At 36.3% G+C, this 19,043-nt stretch overlaps 1 protein-coding gene across 6 annotated transcripts in view; it reads right to left on the bottom strand.

Moving 5' to 3' along the window:
- Window positions 1-7,243, bottom strand: part of LOC105453387 (basement membrane-specific heparan sulfate proteoglycan core protein-like) — a 189,522-nt gene extending 182,279 nt beyond the window's left edge. For 4 of the 6 annotated variants that reach the window (XM_011695301.1, XM_011695304.1, XM_011695305.1 and 1 more), the window contains exon 1: window positions 3,655-7,243. The gene's annotated coding sequence lies outside the window, so the exon portion shown is untranslated. The remainder of the gene's footprint in view (window positions 1-3,654) is intronic. The other 2 variants (XM_011695302.1, XM_011695303.1) reach the window with 2 other exon arrangements.
- Window positions 7,244-19,043: the final 11,800 nt, after the last annotated feature.

The raw sequence follows: 19,043 nt of genomic DNA, 5'->3' as shown, positions 1-19,043 counted from the left end.
CGGAGTTAAATCTGAATAATGATAATTCCGCCATTAAGCAAAATTCTAAGATACGAAATTATCTTAAACACACATACGAATACGTATCTGTATGTATTTTTTCTTGTGTTAACCAGTGATAAATATAAAAAAATGTTAAAAATAATTTCTGTGAATTTATAATCCAAACATTGTATTATCAAACTGAAGAAATTTTTAATAATATTATGTTTTATCTTTGTAATTTACTTGTTTATTATGTTTATATTAAATAACAATTAATAATTTCTGCTCATTTTAAGAATTTTAAAAAACAAAAACCTATATGTACGATAAAATAATTATAAATATATCAACTTTAAGTAAATGTTATTTACAACATACTCTTGCAAATAAACAATACAGATTTCTTTATGAGATTTATGTAACTCTGAAAAATATTAAAATACGAACAGAATCAAAATGCCAGCTATCCTTAATAGGATTTTTGTTCTTTCTAATTCTACATTAATCTTGCTTAATGCACCTTAATATCATTTTCTCCCATTAAATGCGGTCTGAGTTCTTCAATCTCGAGTTCATGGAATAATGAGAGAGACGCGAACAGAGAGATTGCTTTTTCAAAATCGAACTATTGCAAATGTCAGTTCTCGGAAAAGGGCTGGAAAACTCATTAACCGAGCCAGCCGGTTGATGACTCTCCGCCGTGTCACTATTATCGAAAGCATTCGAATTAACTGCATTCGAGCATCATAGGCACCGACCTAGTCCGCGCACACAAGCTCAACTATTTCCTCCCCTCCTTTTGTTTCCGAGGCATTTTCACGTCTCCGCCCGTGCGCTTCCATCAATCATTTCGTTTTGCGCAAGATTCGCCCATTATTCGAATCCCTGTCCTCCGTTTTCTTCCTCCGCTTTCATCTTCCGTTCGTTCGGATCCTTTCCGCTACCTCGTAAAATCAAACCTTCGATGTCTTCAGTTTGTATAGTTTAAAATGACAGAGAGAATTGTTGCAATTTGATAAAATTATTATTGTTATATTTGTAACATGAAGCTTCGGTTAAATTGATTACTTTTCACGAACATTTTTTTGCGGAGCAAAAGAAATAATATTTGCAGTTAATATTTGCAATAACATTTACAAATTAAAAAAACATATGTATACAAAAAATATTATAAGTCGACAACGACAAATAATCAAGCTATAATTAAAGGCGGAAGCAGAATAATAATCAATACACATATATAACGATTATACACGTATGTAACGGTTGAATTTACGGTTATTCAAAGATCGATCTGTACCATGGTGCGACCCCAGCGGCAGTGCATTAAAATTATTATAATTTAATGCAAGAGAAATTATTTTGCGGTATCATAATGAACGAGGGGCGGACTGATGTTTTTCCTTCCGTGGCTGCGATTGCCCGCAGCAGCGGTGCACACATATGGCCAACCGCGAAAAGTTGGATATTTCACACATTTGCAATTTCGTCGAACCGCGAAAACTACAAAAAAAATATCACATCGATATTTTCTTACGCAAAGGAAAAAACTTGCGCGAAAATGTGCTTAGCGGTGGTAGTCGACTCTCTTATGAATTCGTAAATTCTCAACTCTGAGAATTATAAATTAGCAATACGTATTTTATGACGCCGAATTAATAAATCTCTTTTATGAATATCGTATTTATTTATAATAACAAAGAAATTTAATTAAAGATTTACAAACTTTTAGATATAATTTAAGTCTGTGACTAGTTTACAAATTTCGCGAAAGTTTAAACTTCACCTCTTTTATAAAACGTAATTTCAGCACTTCATTATTATACATTTATTTATTAAATACAAACCTTAAAATTATTGTTTTTAATATGTATCCAGATCAAATAGAAGCATTATGAATAAATTAATATCAGGTAGTTGTGTGTAAAATGTAATTCGTAAAACTCAGAAAATGAGATCATTTTTAATTAAACGTTACATTTAATTAATTTCAGAATAATTATTTAATTATAAGTAATTCAAATAATGTATGAAAAGGTCATAACATGTTTCAATAATAAATATATTTCTTCACATAAATATTCCGCGTACAAGTAAATAAAATTTTCCTACACGGAAAAAACAATTTTACTCAATCCAGATCTGAAAATAATTTTTGTTCAATAATCAAAATAATTTTGTGTGAAAGCCAAAGTGATTGTTAAAATATCAAAACGTTTTATAGCAATGTTTATCAGTTTTAACATTCCAACAAATTATTTTGATAATTCAATATAAAAATATTTTCAGATCTGTTTTTAGCAAAATTTTTAGACCTTTCAACAAAATCGTTCTTTCCGTGTATGTACGTAGTAATCTTGTGCACATTCCTGTCTGATCAACGATAGCTATAAGCAATGATCTCAAACAAAGACAGGTTTTAAAAAAACATACGACGTAAATAGGCAATATCGGACTTTCGTCCGTTTAATTTAGCCCTCACGTTTATTTCAATGAGCCTTCACTCCGGGAGTTCTAGGTAATGAGAAAGCAGTAAAGACAGATTAAGAGAGCCCCAAACTCTTCCCATTCCCGAAGCTAACATTCTTTTGTGACAAATCCATTAGGGACTTCGAAGAAATTGAGTTTGCGCCCGCGATTCATTATAATCTCATTTATAAATGAGAACTAACTGCTCGCCTAGAAAACTGTGACAGCTCTTTAATTATCGCACTCTAACAGTGTACGTCCAATAAATTATCTAAGAACGGGATAATATTTGATTATAACAAGATCACTATACTTTTCACAAATGAGATCACTTTGTTCCAAATATAATCGTTTAAATATATATTATTTATTGCTAAAAAAGTATATCATATATCTAAATATTAAAAATGTTAATAAGAAATATAAAATAAATAAATTTTTGAACTATTTACTCTTCTCTTATCGTATTAAGAAATTAAATAAAAAAGAGCGAGAAAAGAAAGAATAACGCACGGAACTTCTTTGATTTCTAAACAAATTCATCATTTTAAAAGATTTAATGTAATAAAAACATTTTATTTTATTTTATTTTTTTAAAGATACCGTTTTCTGTAGTTCTTAAAATTTTGAGAATTGAGATATTGTTTCACGCGGTACTTGTTTTGTAGTTTATTATTATAAGCTGCAGCTATGTAATTTTACGCAGAAATCATAGAAACTAATTTGGAACAGTCAATGTCTTGAGGAACATAATACATTTTCGAAGCTATTAGTGTACGTACATAATTTTACATTAACAATAAATCTTATTACGATTTTGGCAGATATTGTTTATAATATTAAATTATTTTTAATTCTTCAAGATTATATATTACTTCTAAATTGCAAGTTATAATATGTATTTTAAAATATTGCATGTTATAAATTTAATAGTAATCTTATACAAAGTGTTTAAATATTCCGTTATACTGTACATCCAATTAGCCCAACATTTGTATAGTTTTTAGTTTTCTTAAGAGTTGTTCAGCATTTATAAGTCTGTACATATTTTTTCGCTAATTTATTTATACACAATTTGTAATTGCCCTTTTAAAGAAATAAATACTTAAATTTTAGATAAATATATCGCTAATTTGAAACATATTATCCCGCAGTTCTCTGTAAAGTCACTTTAAATTAATAAGGCGATTTAAAATTTACCTTCAAACAAGTCGCGTTCCTCTTCTCACTGAAGTGCACACGATCGAGGAAATCGCTTTTCACAAGGGACACCGAATCGAAACGATCGGGAGACAATGGCACGGAATGGAGTCGGATGGACGAGAACGCAACCAAAAAGGGACAACCCCTTGGAGCACTCGCTGCGAAGTATCCAACCACTTTTAGCACAGCTTTTGCTCGACACTCTTCGATCTCTTACGAGAGCGATCGATTCCCGATGCGAACCAGTTAACGATCTCGCAACAATCTTCGACACTCGGGAGTGTCTAATAGTTCTCCGCTTGAGAACACACGACGCGACGATGTTTCGCGCGAAGGATAAGCGATTTATTAAAGGAATTTCGCCGCGCTTTCGTCGAGCTTACAACGGACACTTTTACCCGCATGCATATTTTACTTTTCTCCGCGACGTCGCGCGAGATCTTCTCTCACAACACGTCGCTATCGCGCTGCTCCAATTTCGGCCTTTAACTCGCGGGGAAACTTTGCGCCGCGTGATGGAAAATTAATAGAACGCACCGCGTCAACACTTTCCCGTCCGCGGCTGCAAGCTTTTCGCGTACGCCGAAAAGCGTGTAATCGACGATGACGGAGAAGAGAGAGGAGTTTCACTCGTTGGCAATGTCAATATTGTTACAGCCGGTCGTGCATATCGTATATTATGATTTTATCTTGGCGACTGGGATCGATCGCGGAAGAAGCGAGTTCTATTTCCAATTATACATTCTCGTCATCCCTTTCATTCACCGCGGTGCATAATTTTATTTCGAGATTTCGCAGGGCGTATTTTGGACGATTTGTTACAACTTTCCGTTCCACCTCAAAAATAGTATTTCAGCACTAATTACACAATATGTAATCCCCCCGTTTTACTTCCGCTACGCTCGCGATATTTTTCTTCGTCTAATTGCGTAACTTCGTGACGTTTCTCATAAACGCGTTTCCGCACACGTGCAACGATTTAGGTACAACGCGTGCCGCGTAATTTCGTCCCGACGTATTCCAATCTCAAAGAGCGACTATAATTACGCCTGATAAAACGCGCCGATAAAAAGTTCAAACGGGTTATCACTTGCATATTATTGCACTTTATACTGAACAATTCACGTCTGCGAGAGACATTTCGGCGAGAAAGGCGCTCCTATAATGTCAACCCGTTACGTTGTTATCTTTGCGTTTCGCACAACACACTTTAAACACCGCCCCGAAAACTGAAATTGCACGGCGGTGAGTACATCAAACGACGAAGTCGGAGCCTTTAGTCTCACGAGTACCTCTCGCCGGCACTTCGCGCAATCGTTTTCGCGAACACGGGTCTCTGCCGGCCGGTCACGTAAGGGAGCGGCGCGACGTTACTGTTATTGCGAGCTGTATTTTTACAGCTCACGCGCACTTCTGCTCCAAGAGTCCACCATACATTCGGACGAGTGACACTGTTATTTTCACGGTACGACCGTACACTTAAAACACTCCGTAAGGACGTGCTCGCGTAGCCGCGGCGAGGGGGAAGGGGAGACGGGAGGGGAGAAGACTGTTATTGCGAAGATCCTCGCATGTCACGACGCGTTTCTAACGAATTCTCCGTTGTCACTCGCGAGGGATACATTCACGATTACGCATCATCCGCGGAAAATTGTTTTCCTCTCGCGGATCACCGGCATCCCGACGGGTCGTTTGACATCAGACCACCCTTATTCTCTTTCGTACACCTCCCTACAACCTCGCTCGCTCGAGGGACGAACTATGTCTGGCGCCGACCAAAAGATCCTCAAGAATTCGCACGCGGAATAATGCGGTGGCTCGAAGAGCGCGGCATCCTTTACGCTCCTCGAAAGTAAATTGGGTTCTTATCCCCCAAGCGTTTGTAAACGAAACTCGCGGATCATCTAAAGATCATCTGAAAATCAATATGATTTAGATTTTGCTCAATTATACCTTCTCGACGCAGCCTATCGTTTTCGTGCAGACTTTATTTCATTCTCCATAGAAAAATTATGAACGGAAATTAATTTCTCAAGCGACTTTGATTCGCATAGTTTTAATATATCTCAATTTATGTACATGGATTTAAAATATACTGTGCGTTCGACCGCACACGTCAAAATCTCGTCGCTATACAGTTCCTTTTAACTTGTTAAAATTTTTCCTTTGATTTGGTTGTTACCTTGTGACAGAAGCAAATAACTGCGGACTATAATATATTCATAACTCTCTCTCCCAGTAAAAATTGAATGTCCGTACGCACAGTTCTGTCAACAAGCGTGCGTGTCACTATAAATAAAAATCATATTTTTACGCGGTGCCGAGAGTTCGCGCCACTTTTTTTTTGTAAATTCGCGGGCGACGGGTCCCGCATTCAAGTGCCACTTAAAACCGGAAGATTCGTACTCGCGTGAAGCTTATCGGTATTGGAGAGAGCCCGACGCTGAAGCTTTAATGCGGATTTTTGCTGACACATTTACGCACCGCCGCAGAAATATCTCTGTTGAACGTTACATTGAACGTAAAGCTCGATTCAAATTCAAGCACCTTCGAATCGCATGCAGAGGCATCCAAAGCGTAACCGTTCCCCAAATATCGCATAAAGTTTATCACATTCGAAACGCGAGAAACTTTCCGCACGATCGCGCCTCGCGGATATTCCGCGGATAATATATATTTTATCCCCTTCGTATTTCAATCGGTCCTATATTTAAATACCAGGGACACGCTGCAATGTCCCGCTCGTACCTGCGTAACAATTTTGTACGAGCGAAATTCGCACAGGTGAGAGCATTTTAATCCGGATTTCACTGAATGCGTTTCATCGCACTCTCACTTTAACTATCATCACGCTCCGCCGCAGAATCTCGGGATCGAATTTACTTCAGATCACTCGAGCACATTCTAAGACAGTTATTCCGCGCGGAATTCCTGAAATTTTCTCCAAATTCTTCGCGAATCACGTAAACGTTTCTTCTTTTTTGCCACACCGCGATGCGAAACACTCTTAGGATTCCTGAATCACTCTGCGATTTCGCGAGAAATCCCCGCATTCCCGCGAATACATTTCACCCGCACCCGAAAGCACTCGGATCGACAAAACTCGCGAGGCGCGCGCGAAAAGAAAACAGGTTTGCTCGACAAGCGGTAAACAAACGTGTCGCTGTCAAATCGAGGAGATTGAATCCAAAAGCTGAGAGAATCCTTCCTTTCGATATTCGCACACGCGGCTCACTTGTTGGTAGCGTTGGAGATCCGTCAGCGATCGATAGATCCGCGGTCACTCACTCGCACCTACCGATCGCCCGTGATTCATTCTCATTCATATTTAATTTCGTTTTTTCGTTTAAAAAAAAAACGCACTCCTCGTGATTCTCTTCGGCAACTCTTCGATCGACGTGCCTCGACGATCGCCGGTCCGAGATTTTTAATCGCGCCAAGTCGAACGACGCGACACAGCGACGGGAGATGGAATCGGCCGGTGTCGCCGGAAACAGGACGGAATCTCGACTTTTTTCCCCTTTGAAAAGTGGTCTCACTTCAGCGGCGGATGCGCGCGCGAAACCACCACGAGTGATGCTGAGGTCGGACTGGAGCCTCCGACGCGGCGCTAGCGTCGCTACGAGCGAGGGGCAAACCAAAATCGCCCTCCTCCGCGTCGCGACGTTCAACCCCCGAGGAGGAGGGTGGCTGCAGTGGCGGAGGAAAAGCTAAGTCGCCCGGAGTTTTAAGGTGCGAATCGCGCAAGAGAGTAAGAGACTTCTCGGATGAAGCGCCGACTTGTAATGCGATCGCTATCTTCTTAGAAGATAAATCGTGCTTTTCTTCAATTGCAGATCAGCATAAAAATATGCGTCTAGCGGATATTTTACGATGTTAATCTTCAATTGTCTTATAGACGCAGCTTAGAATTCAATTGACGCATTTAAGCAAGCATACGACAATTAAATAAATATAAACCGGAAGAAAAGAGATGAATTCAAGATATACTTTATGCCAATTACTACAAAAAAAAAATCAAAAATACTTATTCTACAAAATTATTCGAAATAATGATAGTATATAATTACAGATACATTTCTAATCAACTGCAGTATATATACCTCCAAGAACAGTTGTCCTAGATACAGTCGAGGAAAATATTTTGTCATGACCGTTATTGGACGTTTATGAAGCGTACAGTTTCGATCGTGGTATTCGTATCGACGTTAATGGCTCGCTCTCGACGTGGTATGTCAATTATGCGTACATAGGATATAATGTGCGCAATACAGTGTTGACCATGGATGGTAACGTACACTCCTGATCCGCCTCCGTTTGTTACATATCGCGATGTAACGTGTCAGAAGTGTCTATTGATCTCAGTGATGTCGAATGCATAGAACGGTCTAATGCGTTAGCTGTATCGAATGGCCGATGCGCCGGCAATAGATCATCCGACGGGCGGCTGAGATTTCGGAAATTACCTATCCGATATCGCGACGCCGCACGATTTGCAAAAACGGCGGCCGACGTTGACTGATGCGCGAATGACTGGAAAACTCGATTTTGCAAAAAAAAAAACAGGGGGAACGACACGCGCCGCCGCCGGAACTTCCGTGTTCTGCGGTAGGTGAATTTTCGAATCCGCGCGGAACGCCAAACGGAGGATCCGATCGACCGATACCTCATGGCGCGCGGCCACGAACAAATACCTATACCTGCTCGCGTACGAGCGGAGTAAAACGAGCGTTCCCGTTTTGTGTCGCGTCTTTTCTGCACGACGTCCAAAACGGAAGATAGCTGCATCCGTTTCTTTCACGAAACGACACACGCCTGTCGAGAAAATACATTTTTTTTCATCTATAGTAAAATACGACAACGCGTTTCTTCTCATGCGTTACGCCACCGCCTCATTAGAATTTACATTCGAGATACAAATGATATATATATAGTATGTGAAGTATGCTTATCTTGCGTAAGAATAAATCTATTTGCGTGAGATATAATGAGTCGTGCGATGTATCTAAAAAATCTTTTAATCACGTAAAAACTGGAATGATACTGGTGATAATTGGAACAGAATTTTGGATAAATAACATTTTTTTTTTCTGACGAGATCAGTTCTGCATAATAGAAAATGAAGAAATAATTTTTCAATGAAATTTCATACAAATAAATGTAATCCAATTTAAAATATCTCTGTATTTAAAAAATTATATATAAGAGTTTGTTTTTTTGAGATCATATATTATAAAATGCGCTAAAATGTGAAAAATAATAAATCATTCATTTACTTAATTAGGAAGAATATCCCAACATTTTAAAATTTGAACATTTTAAATATTGTGTGAATACTTTTTATTTAATATTCTTTATCTTCCGGATATAACATACAATTTTAATCTTTAATTGATAACGCAAAAAACGCATAAACAAGATTATTATAGCAAATTTAATAAAAAATTATATGCGAGCAGTCGCAGGGAATAATTGAAACAGCAATGCTGAAAACAAATGCCTGCTTTAATTTTCGTCTCAAAAAGCAGTATTAAAACTGTTTGTCATAAAATCAGAATGTATCACAATGAATGTACGTTAAATTTTCACATATCAGATATTATCGCGAATATTTTGCAACAGCCGGGAAAAAAAGCGAGATGCCACGTCTACATCGAAAGTCTTTCTAGTTTACTGCTCCATAATGTAAAGCGTTCGGGGTTTATCGTGGAATCTTGAAGCTTCTTAAGGCTCCAGGTCCTGACCGCAGAAGTATAAGTAAGGTAAAACTAAACCAACTTTAGCGCCGTCGAGTTCAAGTTAAAATTAAAGTTTAAAGACTTATAACTTCCTAACGTGCTGCTCCCTGATCCCGAGGACGAGGATAGTTAACTCAATAGGTCCCATCTTCGACACACATACTCCACACACACGCGCGCGCGCGCACGCACACACCTATACACGCACACAGACACGTACTCACACACACTAACGCTTAAGCGGTAGCATTTTCAATAACTATGATACCCTTGATCTCAGTTTTGACACGACGCTTGCATAATACGCTTAAAACTTTCGTACCTTCTTTAATTTCTCATCACGCGACTGTCACCCTTAACCGATAATCAAACAGCAAACCCACAGGGGAGAATCTTGTAATATTAAGTTATTTTTTTCTTACAATTTTCGGCTTATTATCAAAATATTTAATTTCTAAAATTAAATCTATTTAAGTTTAAAATTAAATTCATCCAAGTTGAAACTCTTTCCCTCTTCATCACTTGTCAAGAGAAACAGCCACGAAAAATCATTCTTATTATTAAAAAGAAATGGAATAAAAAAATTAGCTTTCGTTTGCACCTATCCTGTGTGTTCAAATAAACGTACAAGACTTATTCTTATTCTCATTATTCATATATTAGATTACCTTGTACCTCTACTTTTTCTCAAATCTTTATCATTTTATTACTCACAAAAATGTATATATATATATATATGGATGTACGCGTGGTGCAAATATGTATGAATCTTCGCAGTGCATTAAGCTCGGGCTCGTGGCTTCGCTAAACCCAAATGACTATATGGATCAGTTATCTCCGCAGAAACAGACGAAACAAAAGGAGACTGATGCTGAAACTCCATCCACAGATTATCGCACACATGTCTATGCACTGTAGCTACGTTGTTGTTGTCAAAAGAAGTTATAGTGAGTAAATTAAGAGACTGCACTTAATAAACTTGAGTATGCTTTGTAAATCATAGAAATTAAAATTGAGATTGCCTTATGCTTTTTCCCGTTTTCCAAATACATAATTCATTTTGTGCATCAAATATTTTTAGTTTCCAAAATAACTTGAAGAATTAAAAAGTTTTCCATATTCCGCCTACTACGAGAAATTAAAAAGCAATTTGTCGCAATGATTTATATAAACAGTACATTCGGAAATGGTGATATAATAATACAGATCAGAAAATCTGCACATATATGCAATATAGTAACAAGATACGGCATCGTATCATATGAAAATGTATATGAAAAAATACAAGGCGTATTTATGGAAAATGAATTCATATACCATATCGAGAGCATTAAATAGTACAGACTTTTATTCCTAAAAATTTATTTTTCTGCACAACACTATTTTGTGCTTGCACAATTATTTCTATATAACTAATGCTTTTTGTTTGTACTTTTATTTGTACATTTTTTTTATTGCATACGTATGTCGAGTCAATATACTAAAATCAATATAGCAGAAACATTTTTATAAATATCTAAAATCTTGTAAAAATAATTTGCAGAAATATTGTTAGTTATTTCAAAAATAGCCAATATAATGAAAATTAACTTTCAAAATACATTAATTAAAATAATTGCCAGTATTGCCAAAAATATGAAATAATACAGACACACACATTCCTCTTTATATTTAACAGAATAATACATTTTATAATAAATAATCAACTTTGTTACTCATTTTATATAAAGTTCTGTTTCTATGTTAGCCAATTTAAATTTTCTTTTTTTATCATGCAATATAACACAACGCAAAATTACCTCTATTTTTTTTTATCGATCAGTTAAACATTAGCTTGTTAAACATTAACACTATAGTTAAATATAGATATGCATTAATCATAAACTGACGAGGAAAAGAATACGATTAATGTCTTGACAAACTATATATATTTAAGGAAACAAAACAGGTGCTGCCCGCACAATCGTGTCTCCTAATAAAAACGATCACCAACAGTGACCGCGACATATACCAATATCCATTTGTCTCAGTCTCCTTTTTTGCCGGCGAAGCGAAGGATTATACCTTCTGATAATGTTAAGGGTTATTAATCCTGATGTTTTCGCGCTTTCCGCTTTCATTACACCAGCGTGCTGTACGTTACTTCTGTCCGTTTCGTCACAAAAATCCAAATTGATTGCTTGACAATTTAAGCTTTTTTAATTTACTTTTGTACAATTAGAGAGAATTATATTGTAATATAAAATATATTTAATAATCGACAAACGTTCGAAAAGATGGTATTATTTCTGATAATAAAGTAATTATAGTATTTTTAGATAATTTTTTTTTCTAAGATGAAGAAATGTAAAATTTGTAAAATTAAGAAATATAAATAATTGGAAAATCCCGCTAACTCTCTCGTGCTCTAAAAAGTAGGTGAAGTGCAACAAGTTTTGTGTCCTACGTTGTATACGATATTCTAAGCTTCGTATACTTTCCTTGAGTTATAAATTTTTTAACAAATTTTAAACCAATATTTCTTTAACAAGAGTTTAACGTGAAAAATCATGTTTTGAAATACTCTTGATATGATAAATTATATACGATTATCATTATATAATTTATAATGCATATTTGAAACAACCAACATATAATTATTATTTCTCAAAGATTGGCATACTCTGTTGTAATGTAGAAACGATTTAATCAATTTTCACACACCACGTCATACATTCGCTCGTATAAAACTGGACAATAATGGAATAAGACGATAACGGTACTTTTACACGTATAACCGAAATTTATAAGCTCCTGGAACAATAATTAAGTTCCCTTGGTCCGCTACTGGGATATCTGGATAGCGTTCCAGTTACACTAACGCGTTACACAGTGAAAAATATGTCCCTTTCTTACGAGCAGATGTGCAAGATTCCAGTAGCAATCAAAACTAACTTACGATCGATAGTTTATGACTTCCTGTGCGTTATGACACGTCTTCTTAGGGGGACTTTATGACGATGACGATTTCTCGGAACGAGCAGAAATTATCTGCGGTAACGGCGACCGAGAGACTCTAACGTTGCTTCCGTCGCTCTTCTGCCAAGAGGAAAAGGAACATTCCGCAAAGAAAGTGCTGAGACATCGATTAATTCTTATTGTCAGGGTCAGGCACAGCCTTGAAGAAAAATATAATATGTCCGAACGAGCGTCTGGTCAGTGATTATTGGAGCGAAGTCTAGCTATCAGTAGCACCACTTGAAAGGGACTACGGCTGACTAGTCGTCGGCTTTGACCACTGCTACGATCCGACCGTCTCCGCGTACAAAGCGGTCGTTATAGAAGTCGCGGATTATACTTTTTTGCGGGAACAAGTAAAAGAAAATTTGATCGAACTTGACGGTAATGGATATTTTTAGCTGTTTGATTTGCGTCTTATTTCAAATTTCATTTTAAATTAAAAATAAAACGTGTATATTTGTCTCTCATATAGAAAACATATGTATGCTAAAATTTTCAGAAAAATCATAATTTATAAATACTGATGTGCAATCAGGAAGAATTTGTAAATTAATTTTGAATTAATTTTGAATTTTGAATTTTTTTACAAATAAATATTAATGTAACGTAATAAAGTAATTTATAGTCGATTATTGATATGTAATTTTCCTGTTTAATAAAGAAAATTGTAATTAAATAATATCTGCAATATCTGAATTAATCTACTTTATATATAAGCATAGAATTATTTAATATGGATTTTTCAATAAAACTTTAATTGATTCGTTTAGCTTGAAAATGCATATTGATAAAGTCAACTTTTCTGTAACGCAGTACGCCGTACTTAAAATAACGATCGTTTAATCGATATTCCTATCTACATTGTACGCGTATTCCATAAACTTTGATGCCACGCATATAACCGTTATTCTGGTTTTCTATCCGGCTTTTCCAAAACTGATTTCGTATTTTACTCATTTGGCCTAGAAAACAAAACCATTTTCTCTCGCAACTCATTATTCACAATATACGACTTGACAAGTAAAACTGCAACGCAAATTCTAGTTTTCACATTTTTCTATATAAATATTCAAAAAGTAAACACATACACTTTTTAATAAAGTTGCTCTTTCTCGCAACATATCCAACACATTTTGCCGTGCCGTACCAACATTGATATAGTATACCACACATAAACAAAAGTCAAATGTAAAAGCACTTGCTCCAATATTAAGTATAATCAGTGTTTCGTATTACTAATGAATCAAAAAAGTTAAAAGTTTTGGTTACTCAATAAAGTAATTAGTATAAAATATTCATTATTATTATAATTAATATAATTCTTAAATATTTTTTTTATAGAACATTACATTTTTACTCAAAAGAATATTTATTCCTATGATGTATCACATATAACTATTTTTACGATACATCGTAAATCCTTGTTATAAAAATTAAAACTCTTTTAATAATAAATTAGATCCTCTTACGCTGTAGTTTATGTAATTTAATTTATATTACGTAATCATAATTTTACAAAATTATAACAATAATTTATGCCTTAATAAGAGCATTAATGATTATGTAGTATACTGATAGACTCGCTGTCATATCAAAGCTCTTAGAGAGCGCGATTCTGGATTGAGAGGAAATTAATTAAGATGGCACTGTCCTATAGATCAAACCATCCCTTTTCGCACCCCAAACCACCGAGCTCCTACGCGAACATTCCGTGCATAGCTTGCGGCCACATCTCAGACTGCTACATCACCAAATCCGTACCGTGCATCGCCTTGCACCCTTTACCGAGCCCTAGTCAACCATTCCCAGGTGGTACCGGATGCTGGAGACGATATATCCTGTTCCGCGCTCCTCTTCGATAGATGTGTACATCTACCTACAAATGCGCGCAACATCGCGACCGAACGCATCAGCTACACATTTCAATAACAATAACAGAGAGCCATCCGTTACCTTCGCCAAGAGCCTGCGGCGTGCCGCAGGATCCTCGCTCTAGCTGAGATTAAGTTAGGAAATTGGACCTAATCTCGCCATCGGCAATGACGCGGAAGGATCTCTGCTTGTTTCATTCAGACACGCGTGTTTCTGTCGGCAAACAACGTTCGCCGGCGGGAGGGACGAATCAGAAGCGAAAATGTCGAAGCGAGAATTAAAATTGCAGCATGAAGATCACAAATGTGATAGAGCGCCATTACTTCGTTCGTTCAATAACAACAGTTGGTTTGAAGAAGAGTTGACATTCGTTTAGCTTCAAAAACTAAAAGTTTCATTTCCGTGTATAGCACCATATATTATTTAAATATTTATAAAGACGGGAATAAATTTTATCCAGTTGACAAAATTTTGCGAAACCGTTACAAAATGTGGCAAATCGTTATATTTTATGAGGTGCGTCGATATTCGCGTTTTAAATTCGATTCCATCTATCATGCGATTTAATGAGTCCGGAAACCTGATTACCGAATTTATAATGTAGCAGCTTTCATCGGAGCCCGGGGAAATGTTATATTTCTTATTTACCGACGATACGTAATTACTCATAATTAATGTAGCTTTCGAATTCGAGAGAGAGAGAGAGAGAGAGAGAGAGAGAGAGGGGGGGAACATAACGTACATTAACTCTATCTAAATTTACTCAACATATATTATTAGTGCTAATTACAAGATTCGTTGAAATTGTGGTGCAATGATATGGAACATGATTATTTTGGTCAACAAATAAAAGAGGTTTGATTTTTAAACTATGCAGCGCTAGTGAATAGTCAGAAAATGTGTAGGCGCAAACAAGGGAAGAGAAAAGCAAATGAAGAAAGTCGGCGAGAGATGAAATTCCCGCCGGGAGAGACGGAATCGTAGGAGATTTTAATTGGCATCATTAGACCCGCGCGAATAATTAGCACTCGAACGATCGAGGGCTTAATGGCGAACCGAGAATATGGTCTTTTCACAACTCGAGCCTGCATTATGGAACACTTTCGCGGATAGCTGCGCCCTTGGCGCAGATGACAAACTTTTAATCGTGTTAATTGCCGTCTAACTTGCTCATAATAAATGCGACATAGCTGGCTGGAAATAAAAATACTCTTTCGTAAATTATACAAAAATATTAATTATTCCTCTCCCGGGACACGCTGTATCAAGAAATTTTCATGTTTGGCAATACGAGAATAAAATATAAATATCGTCATTTAATCATCCACACTTGAATTTTAAACAGACATTTAATTATGAAAATAAATTCTTAAATTAATTTCTTTTTTTTTTTTTTCATATAAAGTATAAATAAAAATGTAAATAACATTTATATAACTTATAATTCGAAAAAATTTCAATAAAGAGTTTCCTTTATGACATAAAGTTAATAATAATTTAATTAATACTCGATATTTATAAGAGAAAAAATATTATTCTTTGTGCGTTATATAATTCTATAAAAGCTTCGAGATAAACAAAATTATTTCATTGCGATTCGTAGGTAAATATATATATTTACTCAAATCAGCGAGTTGTCAGAACTAAACAGAACAGATTTTGCACGAAATTCGTGCTTAAATTTTTGCAATTCCATATCCAACACACAATTTATTTATTCGGCGTGTTTTTATATCGAGACAATGAATTGGAGTATAATAACCCAGAGCAATTCGCAACTTGCGCCATTGTTCTAACTTCTGCATAGATGAAGCAATAAGCACAGCGTTCCACGGACTAAGAAGCGTCTTACTGTAACTGCATGCATTGCTATGCTGTTACGCGTTGAATACTCACCGAAGAGAAATATAACAGTTGTATAACTGCATAATAAACCTATTGTTCAAAGTACGTAACTATATAATTAAGTTTCGCGTCAAAAGGCCGTTCTTTATCCCGCACCATAGTCGGTGTAATATCGTAAATGGTCCCATTTACGGCAATGGCACAGATTAATTAATATACATATAAATTCATGTAAAGAATAATAATAAACAATATATATATATACACAGGGTGTCTCGAAATTTGCGAATCAAAATATCATAGCAAGAAAGTCTTTGAGAAATTAAGTAAAAAAGTTATTTGTAAATTTTTATTTTAAGCAATAGTTTTTGAGATATAAAGGTTTAAATTTAGCCAATTATCGAAGAGTACTCGCGTGAAGTACGCGACCACTAACACTACGATGCGCTCACAGACATGTTTTCGTTTAATCGTAATCTATAATCTATATAATATAAATTAAACTCTTATATCTCAAAAACTAGTGCTTAAATTAAAAATTTATAATACAAATTACTTTTTTACTTAATTTTTCAAAGATTTTCCAGGTATGATATTTTAATTCGCGAGACACCCTGTGTATATATATATATATGTGTGTATATATATATACCTATATATATACACACATATATACATATATATACTATATAAGTGTTATATATATATTTTTTTTTTATAACATATATATATATATACCTATATATATGTGTTATAAAAATATAATTATTATTTGTGGAATTACATATCTATAATATCAATATTATGTTAATTGTAAAAGAGTAAATTTTTAATGAAAAGATTAAAAGCTGCAAATGGTCAAATTGTAACAGCATATATCGAGCAAAAATTGATAGTGTGCACACCTCTTGCCAGTCCCTGATCCAATTGAGAAGGCTATCAGAAGTAGTGATTAAAATGGGGAGTGAGTGCTTGGTCTGCAAAAAACGGGTTGAAGGTAGTCTGAATGGTCGTCGGTGGGGGTCTCGTTTCGGGCTTGGAGAAACGTAGATAACACTTCTTACCCGAGGGACTTCCCACGACCCCAATCTCAAGTCAGATATTGTTCCGAGCTTTGAAAGCTCAAAAGAACTTGTGAAAAGGCATTTCGTCCCGATTCGATGTATTATACCAGGCTCATACGTATTGTACTCCTCGATCTTTCGCTCGGAGACTTTGGGAAAAAGGAAAAATATCCTGCTTCTCGCGTCTCTAGGCGGACACTGTCTGTAATTTATAGCGGTTTTCTTGGGAAATCAAAAAAATATTCTGTCGAGCGCGGCACTCTTTGACTAAATCAAGATCAAGGATCCGACGCATTGTAAAACATTATTTGTTCGTCAGAAATTAGAATTTTGAAAGTATATTTAGAGATATTGCATTATTATACTACTTTACTAATTAGCTACTATGAAAATTACCAAAATGGCTATAAATAGGTATATTTTATAAGTTACACCGTTAAAAAAAATTATAAATACATATTAAATCAATAGTTAAATGCCATATTTTTTTTAAATATCTGCTAACTTCTGTAAACTTCTGTAATATCTGTAAACTTAACAATACTTTACAACGTAAAAATTCGAAGAAAATTTAATAAAAATATTTAATCTGTAATTAAATTAATAAAGTCCGTTAACTTGTAAATATATTTTAAATAAAACACATTCATCCCAACAAATCTTTACCAACATTCAAGAGCAATTGATGAAAACTAAATTGATGTTCCGAACCGTCGTCCCAGATTAATCCTTCGAAATCTAACGAAGGTGCAATTCCTTTAATCCGGCTCACCGCTAAACGAGAGTGTCTCAGCCACTTCTAGTCTTAGTGCGACCATCAAATAACGCTTCAGAGATTAAACGAAGATCGGATGCTCGGGTGCGATCATTAAGATAATTCGTCACAGCCACCCCCTCCGTATTTCCGCGCCCCACGACAGCTAACGAAGAAGCTGCCGTAAGGCGGTCCATAAGGAATAGTCGAAGAGGGTCCACCCCGTGCTGAGCGATAAATAAATCTCGAAAGCTGCACCGAGAGTTGGCTGCCGACTGTACATATATAGATACCGCTTTCATCCCCTTTAGCGAACGCGCCGCATCGTGGACGGGGGCGAAGTTGGTTCTGTATGTTCTTCACGGTGGCACCGCTCACTCGGAAGGATTTAGAGGCGGGAATGTAACTGCGCGATACATCTTCCGCTTCGCGAGACGAAAGAGGGGTGAAAAGAGAACAAGGGAGAGAAAGGGGAGAGCGGGGGGGGAGAGAGAGAGAGGGAGGGAGGGGGGAGGAGAGAGCGCGCACGCGATACACGAAGAGGAATCGCACCCAAGGTCCCTGACAGCATAGTTACAGAATAAGTGACAAGTTTGTGTACTGCTCGCGGATCGTTGGATCACTTATGCATGGTAGACCGGTCCAAATTGCTTTGCGGGAGCGCCAGCCTGGAACCGGAAGTTATTGTGTCTCCTAACGTGCCGGGATTTATACCGACAGGTAACTCGGTAGTCTTGAGCCTCCGCAGCTCATCCCTCTGAGCGGACTTTGGATACCTTAAGTCTCGTAACGGAGGAGTAAGTTTCGCTCAAGGCGACACTTTCGATCTTCGCCGTGTTGGATTTTTCAACGGCATGCGGTATTGTACCCAGGTGACAGGCAGAAATGAAAGAGAAGCGGGCTTTACAAGATTTGATACCGAAAAGAGAAAAAGAATGCGAAGCGATGAGAAACTTGTCAAATTACGTCTGTTTATGTTTGTCTGAGGAAAAGTTTCAGTTCTGCTGAGAAATAAAATTATCTGCGAGACTGACAAAGCTTTTAAATAATGCGAGATGTTTTCTCTCCAAAAAAAATAAAATAAAACAAACAAAACATCTCTAAAAATAACAA

Source organism: Wasmannia auropunctata, unplaced genomic scaffold (assembly GCF_000956235.1).
Source record: "Wasmannia auropunctata unplaced genomic scaffold, wasmannia.A_1.0 LD336000.1, whole genome shotgun sequence".
In the NCBI taxonomy this organism is placed as follows: Eukaryota; Metazoa; Arthropoda; class Insecta; order Hymenoptera; family Formicidae; genus Wasmannia; species Wasmannia auropunctata.
The sequence above is the reverse complement of the archived record's forward strand: the minus strand, read 5'-3'. Positions and strand labels throughout refer to the sequence as shown.